The sequence below is a fragment of the Oryctolagus cuniculus genome, chromosome 15, assembly GCF_964237555.1.
Source record: "Oryctolagus cuniculus chromosome 15, mOryCun1.1, whole genome shotgun sequence".
Lineage (NCBI taxonomy): Eukaryota > Metazoa > Chordata > Mammalia > Lagomorpha > Leporidae > Oryctolagus > Oryctolagus cuniculus.
In genome coordinates, this window is record NC_091446.1 from 17,842,257 (window position 1) to 17,854,857 (window position 12,601).

The 12,601-nt window shown below is 49.9% G+C and overlaps 1 protein-coding gene across 7 annotated transcripts in view; it reads right to left on the bottom strand.

Moving 5' to 3' along the window:
• Nucleotides 1-5,329, bottom strand: part of ACSL5 (acyl-CoA synthetase long chain family member 5) — a 48,521-nt gene extending 43,192 nt beyond the window's left edge. The window contains exons 1-2 of one of the 7 annotated variants that reach the window (XM_070057220.1): nucleotides 3,526-3,864; nucleotides 3,123-3,377 (exon numbers count right to left, since the gene is read on the bottom strand). The gene's annotated coding sequence lies outside the window, so the exon portion shown is untranslated. Of the gene's footprint in view, nucleotides 1-101; nucleotides 250-3,122; nucleotides 3,378-3,525; nucleotides 3,865-5,192 lie in introns of those variants that run through there. The other 6 variants (XM_070057218.1, XM_008270512.4, XM_051823589.2 and 3 more) reach the window with 6 other exon arrangements.
• Nucleotides 5,330-12,601: the final 7,272 nt, after the last annotated feature.

The window sequence follows — 12,601 nt, forward strand, 5'->3', positions numbered from 1 at the left end:
TCTCATATTGGAGTGCCTGCTGCAAGTCCTGGATCCTTTGCTTCTAGCCCAGCTTCCTGCTAATGTGCACCCTGGGAAGCAGCAGGTGATCACTCACGTACTTGGGTCCTTGCCATCTATGTGGGAGGCTGGATTGAGTTCCTGGCTCCCGGTTTTGGTCCGGTTCAGCCCTTGCTGTTAATGGGCATTTGGGGGCAGAGGGTGAATCAGCAGACCTCTGTCGCTGTCTTTGTCTCTCTGTTTCTCTGCCTTTCAAATAAAATTAAAATAAAATGTTTTAAAATAGAAACTATTCAGTAAATGGTATCTGCTGTATTTGTAACTCTGGAAAAATATCAACCTAAAATGTATGTAGTACATAAGTGAACTCAATTCCTTCCCAGGTCACCATCCATGATACAACACTTTTACAAATTATGCCTTCTAGGAAATCTGCGAGAAGACTAAACTGAGCGTGTAAAGGACCAGCACCAGCTGCCTGCGGCGTCATGCCCTGCTTGACAATTCGCTTCCCTCGAGTTGGTGGCTGCGTCTCTCTGAGTCTATATTCCTAACCATGAAAGAGTGAAAACGCCCTCAGAAGATTTTTTTATTTTGACAGGCAGAGTTAGACAGTGAGAGAGAGAGACAGAGAAAGGTCTTCATTCCATTGGTTCACCCCCCAAATGACCACTACAGCCGGCGCTGCGCTGGTCCGAAACCAGGAGCCAGGTGCTTCCTCCTGATCTCCCATGCTGGTGCAGGGCCCAAGCACTTGGGCCATCCTCCACTGCCTTCCTGGGCCACAGCAGAGAGCTGGACTGGAAGAGGAGCAAACAGGACATAATCTGGTGCCCCAGCTGGGACTAGAACCCGGGGTGCCGGTGCCGCTAGGCGGAGGATTAGCCTAGTGAGCTGCGGCGCCGGCCAGAAGATTGTCTTAAGTACAAGACACCTACTGTGTGCTGGTACTTGACGCATCATCTTTTTCTCTCTTCCAGTGGCCTCCAGTCTCCTTGCAGCACCAGTGGCTCCACTGTGTGAACAGTGCTTAAGGACAAATGGCAGGCCAGCGCCACAGCTCACTAGGCTAATCATCCGCCTAGTGGCACCGGCACATCAGGTTCTAGTCCCGGTTGGGGCACTGGATTCTGTCCCGGTTGCCCCTCTTCCAGGCCAACTCTCTGTTGTGGCCTGGGAGTGCAGTGGAGGATGGCCCAAGTGCTTGGGCCCTGCACCCCATGGGAGACCAGGAGAAGCACCTGGCTCCTGGCTCCTGCCTTCGGATAGGCACGGTGCGCAGGCCACAGCGTGCTGGCCGCGGCAGCCCTTGGAGGGTGAACCAACGGCAAAAGGAAGACCTTTCTCTCTGTCTCTCTCTCTCACTGTCCACTCTGTCTGTAAAAAAAAAAAAAAAAAGGACAAATGGCACATTGATACTGCTCTCAGGAAGTTATAGACTGTGAGAAAAGACTATTTCATATCAGGACCTAGCCAAATGCTTGGCTGAAACATTGTCTGGTCTCAAAAGTGCTTTCTAAAAAAATAGTTGAATTTTAACATCTTGATCTGCGGTCTGCCTCTCCTAGATTTTGCTAGAATTCTCACGTCCAGCATCTTATTGCATATCATCTACTCTATGATCTATATTACATACTTGCATTTATGATCCTTGTTTTGCTTGGGCTTTTGTTCCTTGTATTGTGCCTAACATGCAAGGAATGCCTACCAAGCTTTATGTCATGCATGCCTCTTCCAAGACATAAGGTGTGTGCCCCTCAAATACCTGTCAGTCAGAGGGGACAACCTTGGAGTGACTCTATGCTAGCATATGGAGAGAGGGATCCAGAAGGAACAATCAGAGTCAGTTGTCCTGCCCACGGTTTCACGTTTGCTGATTAGACCAATTGTGGATTGAAAGTATTTGAAAAAAAAATTGCATCTATACTGAACTTATATATATATAATATATATACACACACATATATATATAACACATGTAAACACACACACATATACATAAATCTATGTGTAGATATATAAAATATGTGTATAATAGCCTATGTATGTACATAGATATGCACACATATATCTAGGCACAAGTTCTGTATCTCTGGAGAACTCTGACTAAAGTAGCATTATAGATGTGAAGACAGAAGAGACAAGTCCATCAGTCAGGGTATAGTAAGAGTGAGCTGTTCCTGTGCTGCTCACAGACTGGTCCCTCACCCCCCATCTTTCCTCAGCCCCACTTTCCTGTCCTCCCCAGCTCCAGGTCCAGAACCAGAAAGCCCAATTATTAGGAAGCCTGGTACAGACTCTTCTTTATTGCCGTTATTTCCTTAAGAACGTAGTGTAACAACTATTTAACAGTGCTTACACTGTACCAGGTTTTATTATTAATCCAGAGATTATTTCAAGCACACAGGAAGGTGTATGTGGGTTATATGCAAATACTATGCAGATTTATTCAAGGAACTTGAAAACCCATGGATTTTGGTACCCTCATGGAATCCTAGGAGCAATTTTGTCATGAGTACCGAGGGACAATTGTACTCTTTTTTTTTCCCCAACAGTCTTTGACATCGTTTTTTAAGACTCTTCCTCTAACAGAACACCAAGCACCTATAGGTTGGAGCTACAGATTCAGTCCCACCTTTCAGGCCACCAGAAAGGGTTAATAGTCACAGTACCCCCCCTGCTCACTTCCTGAAGCTCCTGGAAGCTCACTTTAGCTTTTTGCCTGCAACCCTGCCCCTTAAATTACATCCAGGTTCCCTCAGAAACCATTCCACCAGTGTTTGTGCCCACTCAGCAACCTCAGCCGTGAGCTCTCACCGTACGCAGGAAGGATTCAGAGACCACCTCCTGGGGGAAGCCCATGAACCCACAATGAGGGGCCTCTGTGGTGCGCACCTCCCTGAATCCCATCCCTGCCCGCCTTCCTCCTCTCCCTCACCTCCCCTGATGCCAAGGGTTAAAGGCAGCCCTTAGAGACAGCAGAGCCTGATGCACAGATGGGACCCAACAAACTTGAGATTCCAAGTAGCTTGGTTGCACTGGGGGTCAGGAGGCCCCCTGGTCCCATTCATATGCTTATAAGACCCCTAAAAGCTGACAGCATCCCTTAGACGGTCCCTTACCCTGTGGAGGGCGAATCCCTTGGTGCTTCCAACAAATGAGGCTTCCTACCTCCGGGTTCCTCCTGGCACACGAGTCCCTATCCCTCTCTCCTCACCCCCAGGTCCTCCAGGGACAGGCTTCGGAGCATCCATGCAGGCAGAGGGCCCGGCTCAGAGCGTCCCCTGTTCTGCCCTGCTCTGAGCTGTGCTGAGCCACGCCATGGCAGGGCTTTCTAGCGTGCTCGGGGACTTCACTTCCTGGTTTTTCTTTCACAACTGAAAGTGGAAGCGTTCTGATCAGGAGGAGAGAAGCCGCCCAAGCCGCCCTGGCTCACGTTCAAAGCCTTTAACCCCAGCCCCTGAGGACTGAAACAACAGCCAGCTTGCATCAGTGCAATCCACCCATCCTCCTGCATCTGGTTACCTCCTAAGTCAGGTGAAAAGCTGGGCTGCAAAGACCCAGGGGCCCCTCAGACCACCAGAGCCACGCTGCTCCGCCCTGGTCTCAGGACTGGCAAGTTCAGCCAGCAGGCATCTCAGCCCCCAGGACGAGCCCGGGGCCGTGTTGGATTCTTCCCCTCTGTAGCCCCCAGAGCTGAGTGCCTCAGTCCCCGAAGCGGTTCTGGCAAAACCAACAAAATAAACAAGCAAGGCGAGAACAACCGGGACAGCCAGTCATTAAAGAGAGTTCCTTAGTCTGTGACACATCAGCTCAGCTTCCCATGCTCCCGATCTAAGTTACAACTATGTTCTGCAGCCTGTCACCCTGCAGTGTCACCAGGGCCTGTAGCACTCTCATTTGAACCACGATCGCTAGGAAGCTGCTGTCCTCAGATTTGGAAGTGGAAATAACGAGTGCCTCTGCCTCCCCCCCGCCCCCCCCCCCCCCCCCCCAGACACAGGGAGTGAAACAGCTCTTCCCAGCCTCCAGGCTCTCAGCAGCTCAGCATGAGCCCCGCCCCTCATGAAACTAAAGGCACTGAAGGGAGGTTCCAAAAAGCCCCCTCCCCCAACAAAAGGACAGTGAGCTATGTCACAGAGACCCTAGGGACTGATCCCTGGGCCCCGTGGTGGCCCCTGGGGGACAGAGGAAAGAAGAGGGAAGGTGTTCTGTCCCCTGAGTCATTTCCTGGCTTGGAGCAATGTTTGGCTTCTGCTTGGTTTCGGGAGCTCAGGTCCCCAGAGAATCAACTTCCCCCAGAGGACAGCAGGAGATGGTGGAACAGGCGTCCAGCCGCAGCCCTTCTGACACCACTGGGCTGGCGTCATTTACCGCAGCCAGGGGCTCAGGGCCAGGAGAGGATGGAGCTTGATTTTGTATTGATCTTCCCCAGCACTGAATGCTCAAGTTCAGAAAGGTCTGGGTCACTCTAAAGTCCCATCGGAGTGGCATTCCTGCCACTCCTACGGGCACATGAATGACACCCTCAAGATTTCAGGGAGGAACGGAAGGTTTGGCAACATCCAAGAATTCTGTCTAATGGAGTGGGCTGGAGAGACAGGGCCATCGGGGCTCAAATCCTACCCACACCACCTCCTAATGGCTCAGCCCGGGCCATGCTGCTTAACAGCTCAGACACATTCTTGATCCATAAGACGGGAGTGACACCACCTACCTTATAGGAGGCAGCGAGCCAAGGTAACCCACAGTGTGTCCCTTGTCCAGTCCCCAGCACCTCATAAATGCCTGCTCACTGTCCCCTTCCCCACTCTACATCTGCAGCAAGCCAGCGGCCCTCCCCTCCACACGGACACATTGCTGAATGGCAGAGGAAGGAGACACGCATCCTAGCTTTGCCTTGAACCCTGACCGGTTGTCAGACAGGTGTTAATGCATTTAGTGGAATTAACATTCTCTCCCAATTCCATGGGCTGATAGCATTCAGGCAGCTCAGATGTCCTTACCCCCTTCCTAATCGATAGTTTCTTTGCCTCCCACACACATCAGCCATGATTACTATCCAAATCAAATGCGATGTCATGTTATAAAACCACCTCAGGCTGAGAAAAGACACAAGCCCCACCTTCTCCCCCCATCCACAGCTCCTCACAGACATACAATGCAGAGCAGGTAGTGGAGATGCAACTTACCTTGAGAAAACGCTCTGGCTTCCTAGGTCCAGGAAATGCTCCCTTCACAGCTGGCTGTATGCGTTCAGCCACCCCTGCCCTTTCCCCAGCTCCTGGGACTGGGTCACACCTGAAGCCACTGTGCACCATCCGGAGAATGCCCAATGAGCTCCCCAGGAACCTTTGAACCTGTTGCAATAGAGGTTCAAAGGTGGAAGTTACCTGTTCAAACACTCATCGTAACCTCTGACAGTAAGAAGTACAGAATTTGGCAAAAGGTTAAAACAAGAGATTGTTATGCAATGGGCTTAAGGAGAAAGAAAAAAAAGGCAGGCCTTGGCTTAGTAAACATTTAACAAGAGAAACCTTTTATAAAGCCTGTACCTCCAGGGAAGGCTAAGGGGGTGCCAGGGCTTTGCCTCTGCTTTTTTGGCACAGTCCTTGAGATCATGATAGAGAGAGGAAGGTCCAGATAATAAGAGGAAAAAAGTGCTCACGATGCTTAGGGAGAGAAAAACAAGAAGTCACGCTGATTGGCTCCAGCTGCAACTTTGAGAGTCAGCCCAAGCACAGGTCTGCATTTGGAGAGCAGGTTTCTTCTAGAGGGGGCCAGGGCTCTCTCCAGAATGAGACCATCTCCAAGACAACCAAAGAAGCCAATCAGTCTAAAGCATAGAGTGTAGACTGAGGGGCAAGCCGAGGTGGGCCTGTGATGTGAACACAGACGCATGGGCACAGCCTACACCACCTGCGTCCTTGCAAGGCACCTGCCTCACTGGCCTGGGAGGCTCTGTGAATCTGCTATTTACAAAGGTGAGGCCCATGGGGTGTTTTTTTTTTTTTTTTTTTTTTTTCCACAGGCAGAGAGGACAGTGAGAGAGAGAGACAGAGAGAAAGGTCTTCCTTTTGCCGTTGGTTCACCCTCCAATGGCCGCCACGGCCGGTGCACCGCGCCTATCCGAAGGCAGGAGCCAGGAGCCAGGTGCTTCTCCTGGTCTCCCATGGGGTGCAGGACCCAAGCACTTGGGCCATCCTCCACTGCACTCCCTGGCCACAGTAGAGAGCTGGCCTGGAAGAGGGGCAACCGGGACAGAATCCGGTGCCCCAACAGGACTAAAACCCGGTGTGCCAGCGCCGCTAGGCAGATGATTAGCCTAGTGAGCTGGGGCGCCGGCCCGAGGTGTTTTCAGATGGAAGAAATCACCTGAGTCACTCAGCTGCTTAGGAATCAAGCCAGGCCCTGCTGCAGGGCCACAGACAACCAGGGCAGTGCCTTTGCCCCTCCACAGGCTGCCATGTCAGTCCCTGTATGTTAACAACGGTGGACCTCAGATCCCAGAAAGTTTTGTGTACCTGGCCTGCAGAAATTCAAGGAAGCACTGCATGGGTCTCTTCTTACTGAATTCGGTCAAGTGGCTGATACCGCTTCCTCCTGACCACAGCTGGTGCGGTAGCCATCACCTTAGCACAGAAGTCTTCCGAGGTCAGATTCTCATCCAGGTCGTAGGTGCATTGGCTCCTTAGGTCACTTCTAGCTTACAGAGCCCTAGTCCTCCTTAGCACCTGTAAGAAAAGGGCTTCTAAGAAGTGGCTAAGGAAGACACAGTTCAGTCGGAACTGGCAGAAGGAGTACACTTGATTGGCCCATTGCCATGTTGTGTTAGGTAGTAATCCACCAAATGCCTTCTGATGCCACTCTGCCAGGGAGTAAGGATGCTCCATGCTACTGGTGCTCAAACTTGAGCAAAGTCACAGTCCCCAGAAGGGCTTGGTAAAACCCAGCTTACTGGGCTCATGTCAGAGTCCTGAGTCGGTAGGCCTGAGTGGGTGCCCAAGAATCTGCATATCTGACAATTCCAGGTAAGCTGATGCTTCGTTCTGCGGAACACACTTACACCCCACTCAGAGCATCCTTGCTTCACACAGCCACACAGCTTTCAATGCCCCAGCTACTGAGACACCTAACGGGGTTTTGCAGGGTGGGCATTTGGCCTAGTAGTTAAGATGCCAGTTGGGATACCCACAGCCCATATCAGAGTGCCTGGGTTCGTTCAAGTTCAGGCTCTGTTCCCAATTCTAACTAGCTGTCAGTGTAGACCCTGGGTGGCCGCAGTGGTGGCCCAAGTAGTTGGTTCCCTGCTACCCATGTGCAAGACCTGGACTGAATTTCTGGCTCCCAGCTTCAGCCTGCCCCAGTCCGAGCTGTTGTGGGCATTTGAGGGGAGAACAAATGGATAGAAGCTGTGTCTGTCTCTCTTTCTGACCCTTGAAAAAATGAAAAGAAGGCAGAGGAGGGCCATGTCTGGGACAGTCTTGGCTACAGCAGCCCAGTAAGGAGGACAACCTGATGCAGATGGAACTCACTGTGTGCTCGAAGAGAGAGATGTTGTTCAAGACCAGAGAGCAGGTCAAGCCCAGAGGAGAATTTCAGCAACAGCATGAGGTATTGCCACTCACTGCCCCACTCCTCCTCTACGTATCTGTAAATCAAAGCACGTGTGTCACAAATAGACAACCATGTGAGTAAGAGTGTGGGTGTGCAGAGGACATCACCCGATCTGACAATCTTCATTTTATTCATAAGAGCACCTGAGACTTTGAAAGGTGTGATAGCTGGCTGAGAAAACATATGGACTCCAAGAGAGGGTCAAGTGCAGAACCTTGGTTTCCAGTGCCCTCGCAGGCTCCATCATGCCTGGATAAACCGTGTTTCCTGTGGCATCTGTCTTGTAGAAACATAGGTAGATAAGGCTTCCTTGTGACAACAGCCCCACCCCCAGCCAAATATATGTGGAATCCAATAAAGAAACAAATTTCTTCTAGATGTGGGCCTCTTGAAGCCTTGAAAAGTGCAAACCTTCATTTTTAGTCATTCATCATTGAAGTGCCTGAGGTGTAGGCCACAATTTTGACATCCTTGCACACATGCTGCTCCAACAGTTTACACACACTCCCCCTGCCCTGCCTTTTCTAGAGACAGAGGAACTACACAGCTAATAGCCAACAGCTCTAGAATACCAAAGACTAACATTCCAGAGCTGGGGCCGGAGTCGTGGCTCACTTGGTTGATTCTCTGCCTGTGGTGCCGGCATCCCACGTGGGTGCTGGTTCTGGTCCCTGTTGCTCCTCTTCCAGTCCAGCTCTCTGCTGTGGCCCAGGATGGCAGTAGAGGATGGCCCAAGTGCTTGGACCCCTGCACCCGCGTGGGAGACCAGGAGGAAGCTCCTGGCTCCTGGGTTCGGATCGGTGCTGTTCTGGCTATGGCAGCCATTTGGGGGGTGAACCAACAGAAGGAAGACCTTTATCTCTGTCTCTCTCTCTCACTGTCCATAGCTCTATCTGTCAAATAAAAAAAAATATTCCAGAGCCTTGCAACAGAGCCTGGAAGCAGGTGATACTGTTAGGTAGGGAGATAGACATTAGTCCATGTGTGTGAAAGGGGCCTAAGGAAAACAAAGCACCCATAGAAAGGAATGTGGCAGCCTTGGAAACAGCCCAGTATCTCACACTCCAAAGTCCTGCTCTTACCCCCAGTAACATTATAGCTGGTCCAACCTTCCCCCCAAGGAAAGCACCCCAAGAGGATCCTCTCTGCCCAGTGCCAAGAGGGCTACCCAGTCTGATAACATTGGGTGATAAAACCTTGGAGGGATTTCATCTGCTTCACACCCAGGAAACCCCTTGTACAGGAGAAGAGGGTAGACGGGGGGGAGAAATGGCAGGAAGTCCTGGACTCCCTTCCCTTCGAAGGCCCAGTGTAAGAATATGCTGCGCTTTCAACTCTCAGTGGTTTGCTGAGATTCCCACCTGCCAGTCAGGTGTATTCTCTCTGCTAAACCTTGTAACCTCGCTTTCCTCAGTCTGAATGACTGGGCACTGCCTCCCAGGCCTGTCTGGAGAGGTGCCCATCCATTCTGACGGATGCCCTACCCCATTAAACCCCGAGACCTTGCTTGCCACTCCTCTCTGTCTCACGCCTACAATTCTTTGCTGATGGGAAGACAAAGACCTTTCTTCCAGCCATCTCGTCTCACAATGCCTCTTAGCACTTGGACTGGCAGCTCTTCAGCTTTTCGCTGTGTTTCTTAGAGCAGGGAAAGACAGACAATGCAAGCGAATCAACTGTACCTAGTCCCCCCATGCATTTAAATAGCTCCCCCAGTTCATAAACCCTTTCAGACTGCCTCTTGGCAAACTGTGAGGTGTAAGTGGGGACATTGCCTTCAACATCCAAACCTGCAGTGGCCACTGGAGCAGGCCATTGCAACTGCCCTTCCTTTTAAATGTGCAAAGCAGTGCTGGTTTGTACACATGGAGAAATAGAAGCCCAGTGAGATTACATCACTGCAATTCCATAGCTTGGCAATGGGGTGATGATGGAGGTGGAGCCAAGCATGTTTTTAAAAGATTTACTGGCGCCGGCGCTGTGGCACAGCGGGTTAAAGCCCCAACCTGCAGAGCCGGCATCCCATCTGGGCTCTGGTTCGAGTCCCGGCTGCTCTTCTGATCCAGCTCTCTGCCATGGCCTGGGAAAGCAATAGAAGGTGACCCAAGTCCTTGGACCCCTGCACCCATGCGGGAGACCCGGAAGAAACTCCTGGCTCCTGGCTTTGGATCAGCTGAGCTCTGGCCATTGCGGTCATTTGGAGAGTGAACCAATGGAACGGAAGACCTCTCTCTGGCTATACCTCTCTCTGTAATTCTGTTTTTCAAATAAATAAAATAAATATTTCAAAAAAATTTATGTATTTATTTATTTGAGAGGTAGAGTTACAGACAGACAGAGAGGGAGAGACGGACAGAAAGGCCTTTCATTCTCTGGTTCATTCCCCAAATGGCCGTAACAGCCAGAGCTGCGCCGACCCGAAACTAGGAACCAGGACCTTCTTCCAGGTCTCCCATGTGCATGCAGGGGCCCAAGCACTTTGCCATCTTCCACTGCTTTCCCAGGCTATAGCAGAGAGCTGGATTTGAAGAGGAGTAGCCAGGACTCGAATGGTGCCCATATGGGATGCGGGCGCTGTAGGCAGAGGCTTAGCCTGCTATACCACAGCACTGGCCCCCAAGCATTGGTTTTTAATCATTTCAGGCTATTTTGCAAAGTCAAGTGATTTTCAGCTTGTCCCTGAAAAGCAGGCCTTCTTTAAGGCACATAGTTCATTCTGGGCAGTTTGGAGAGATGAGTCAGGCAGAACGCTCAATGTTGTCTGAAGGTCTTAGGCAATATTTCCAGACTCCAGACACCACTGGACCTAATGGAGTCCTTGGATGGGAAAGTGGAATTTCTTCTTTTTTAAAAAAATTCTGCCTTTAGGATCTAGAAGATTCACCTTAAGCTTTAGCGTATTTCATTGGGTTCAGCCATAAAACAGCATTTACCTTAAACATTTTGGGTGGGAACGAAGAAAAGAGGTATGAATGAGAAGATAAATGGCAAGCTCAGGAAGTCTGCAGTAGCTGGGATATGTGAGACACTGGCGCATTTACACAGAAAGGATCTCAGATTGTCCTGAATGCCAGCTTGTTAGAAGTCAGGTGGTGTGACCCAGGTAGAAAAAGGAGGAGGGACCTAGAGCTCAGGCCGAATCTGTTCGCATTGACTTACAATGATGGACTTGAGATGTCGTTCTCTGGAGATGATAATGAAAGAAGTGGCCAAAGGAAAGCTGACCTTTAGCTTCCCACATGGCAGAGCTGACTCCAAAGTTTATCCTTCTGCCGAGACAGGCAAAAGAAGGAGCAAAGTTCCTTAAACTCTCCTTAACAAGGCTGCCACCAGAATTCCATACCCGACCTTTCCCTGATTATCTGATATTTCAAAAAGCTAATGCCCAAAGTCCAACTTCCAAAGAACAAGCCGAGGTTCTCAGGAGAGATCTCAGAAGGGCTTCTGGTTGATGGGCAAGTGTTATTGAGAGCTAGTTGCGTGGTGTTAAAAGCCTGGTCTTCCATATCTCATTTAATCTTGCAGCAACCCTATGGAGAAGTCATTCTTGCTATTTGGGAAGAGAGGAAAGGCTAAGAGAGGCCAAGTAATTTGTCCAAGGTACACAGCTAACAGTAGGCGGGACCTTGGAGCAAGACTTTGAGCTCATGCCAAGGGTGGAGCGCCAGCCACCTTCCCCCTCCTGAGAAGGGCTTCACATTTCCCTGAACGTCCTTCCTGGCTCTGAGGTCATTTCCCCGCAGAGTCTTGCTTTACTCGACTGGAAGGGCCGAGGCACCACAAATCCCAGCTGTACAACACCCTTCCCCCCACCACGCCTTGCCCGGGATCTTTTTCCTTTGTAGTCTGCTATGCCCTGAGTGCCCAAGCCTCATTCTGGGCTCCACTGTCAATCCTTTACCTTACGGCTTCAGGAGGGCTGTTGAGCCCACAGCCCAGGGTCTGTAGCTACCCATTACTCTAGTCTCTGACAGCTATAGCTTGGGCATGCATGCTCTGGAGGTCACTTGCTCATTCTTCAGGAAGGAAGTGTTATACAAACATGACACGTGGTTGACAAGAATGATGGTTATGAAGACTGCAATTAAAACTTCCCTCAACTCTAGATACACACCTCCCTGTCCCCAGACCACACACAATAAGCAAATTGCTTAGCAGCCTTAGATCTGAGCTTCCCACCTGTTGATGCAGGGCACACTGTTGGGTTGAGAGATGCTGATCCCCTATACCATTGGGTAGCTGGGTGCTCATGGACAGTCTCATCCATTATTATTATCAATATCATGACACACTCAAGGCCAGGACCCAGTGACATAGGTGGCTTGCTCCTTTTCCCAGCAAGAGCCTCAGATGAACATTTAAGCATCAGATGGAGATCCAGCAACTCCAATGCTGGGTATAGACCCAAATAAAATTAAATCAGCATGTCAGAGACATCTGCCCTCCTGGGGGCATTGCAGCATTGTTCATAATGCCAAATTATGGAGTCAACCTGACTGTCCATTAGCAGATGAATGGGTAAAGAAAATGTGCAATGTGTACAATGGAACACTATTCAGCCATGAAAAATAACAAAATCATGTCATACCATGGATGAACCTGAAGGACACCTGTGTTAAATCAGGCACAAAAAGACAAATGCTGCATGACTTCATTCATATTTATATGCAGAACCTTAAACAGTTGGTCTCATATGAGTAGCGAGTAGTATGTGGTTACCAGAAACTGGGATGGTTAGGGGGAGTGGAGGATGGGAAGTCGTTAATCAAAGGATATGTAGTTACAGTTAGGAAGAAGTTCAAGAAATTTATTGTACAACATGATTACTGTATAGTGAGTGCTGATATATTCTTAGAATGTGAAAAGAGTGAATGTTAAGTGTTTTTACCACATATACACAATAACAAACTATTTGAGGTAGTGCACTGGAAAATTACCTAGATTTAGCCATCTTACAAATTATGCACATCAAACATTATGTTTT